Below are 2,285 nucleotides of genomic sequence, written 5' to 3'. Positions count from 1 at the left end.
TGAAACAAAAGGTAATGGTCTGTGAGATAAGAAGAAGGATTACATGCTTGGAGATTTGGGGTTGAGATCCAGAGGCAAATGCAGAAAGGCTGATGAATTACACTGGATGTGTGTGACAGAAGCTTCATGCTCCCAGTGTCTGCTCTCCTGTCTACCCTGGCAGCACGTGATGTATGCTGTGGTGTAGAGACGTCTTAGAAGAGAGGTCTGGGCCTGGGGACACTGGGTTTGGGGACACATTTACCTCTGTATCTTTTATGTGTATGTCTTCCCTTGTCTTTCCCAGAACACTCTGGACGTCAGCCAACAGGTAATGAATTTTCTTTAACTATCTTTTAGAAGCATATTCAGTTTCTCTAGAACTGGTGACAAGACAGAGAATGAAATGGAAAGACTCTGGATTGACTTACAGTTTACACTAAAGGTTCTTCTCTCCACCCAACAGAAGGCCTGAAATCTAAAGTGGCTTTGGCTCGGGGAAACGTCAGGATGTTTCCTCCTTCTTACTGCAGTGCTATACCACGAGCCCTGAGAAACTGAGTGAAGGGGATGGGGTGGGGGTGGGGGGAAGCTGCTTGTAAAGTTAAGCCTGGAAACAACCTTCTCCTCTGTCTCCTGCAGGACTCCTGAGCTGACGTGAAGGTGGTGATATTCAAGGAAGAGCCTTCTGTTCCGGCCTCTTCACAGCCTGAAAGGGTTCTCTGCTTCCCTCTAATTCTTCCATAATGAGAGTATGTCGCAGAAACTGGTCTGCTCATGGTTCAGTGACCCTGCAGAAAATATTCTTCTGATGACTTTCTCAGCTCCCAACCCTGACCTGGGAGTCCCCAACATTGATTGCGGTGCTTTATCTTCCTGCTTTCCTGGTCCCCTTTGTGTTCAACCTTTACAGCCTTCCCTGCATCCGATCTCATCCTCTGTCCATATTATTTTATAACCTTTTTTTCTCAAATAAACACGAAGTGGCAACCACCTACTTCATACAGCTTCAAGGAAAGAAGTAGAAAGAAAAGAGAAAGGAAGAATTTCATCGCAGAACAATAATGGCTATTATTTATATTCTTGAATTTTGGTCATTTACGGAACTGGAGATTTCTTTGCTTTCTTTCCTGCTTTTTTCCTTGGGTTTTCTGCCTTCCGTCATTAGGCATGATTTCCTGAGCTAGGAAAAAGCCCTCAATTCACCATATCATGGTGGTGTAACCACCCCAAATGGAAGATGTGACGACTTGATGATCCTGTGGCCACGGGCACATAGTCCCCAGTCCTCTTGGTGCCTAAGGACTGATAATGTTAACTAACCCCTGTGACGCTGCCCTTTTACCTCACCATCCACCAATCAGAATTGTGTAAGCTGATCACTTACCCTGTGATTCCCCACTCCCTCACCTGGTTTTTAAAAATTCTTTATGGGAGAGGTAATGAACCCTGGCCTTGCTCATTGGCTTAAGGATATGGGGTTGCCGTGAGCTGTGGTGTAGGTTGCAGACTGCTGGGATCTGGCATTGCTGTGACTGTGGTGTAGGCCAGTAGCCTCAGCTCCGATTCGCCCCCTAGCATGTGAACTTCCATATGCTGCAGGTATGGCCCTAAAAAGGCAAAAAAGACCAAAAAAAAAAAAAAAGTCTTTACGATTTTGGTTTGGGGAGTTTGGGCTTTTAGGGGGACATAAGCCACCCAGTTCCTTTCATGCCCCTGCAATAGGCCTTATTCTGCTGCAAACTCCAATGTTTTGGTTTGTTTGGCCTCACTGTGTATTGGGCACACGAACTTGCCCTAAAGTGGTTTCCCGCATCTCTGCAGTCTCAAAGGTAAACACACTTTATCATAGACTTTTGTTATCAAAAAATTACCAAATTTATAATCATGTCCTTTTTCTCCTTTTCTGTGGTTTTTTTTTAAAGAAGGTACCTAATCTGGGCTAGTTCACCACTTGAACTCTTTTATTTGTGAGCTGGAGATGGGCATTTGCCACCTGCCTCTACAGGGATTGAATCCTGAGCTGCTGTGGCTGCTGACCCTCAACACCCCCTAAACACAGAGACCAGGAGGGAGGCACTCTGTGCTCTGGGAAAACTAGCAGAATAGGTCTTTCGATAGTTAGATACTTTCAGGAGATTTTATGAGCCCACTTCTTGCATCTCCTCATATCTACGAGAGCACTAAAATCCTTCATGGTAACATCTGCGCCTCGTGACTAGCAGTGACCTTCATGAGACCAGCAGCGACCTGCTGCAAAATGTGTGCTTGATTGCATGCCCCTCCCTCTTTTACCAAAATCGCAT

This window comes from Sus scrofa, chromosome 7 (assembly GCF_054392235.1).
Source record: "Sus scrofa isolate SSC_HxYL_T2T_F1_AM1 chromosome 7, Sscrofa_HxYL_maternal_Yorkshire_Landrace_v2.0, whole genome shotgun sequence".
NCBI lineage: Eukaryota > Metazoa > Chordata > Mammalia > Artiodactyla > Suidae > Sus > Sus scrofa.
Note: the sequence above shows the minus strand (reverse complement) of the source record.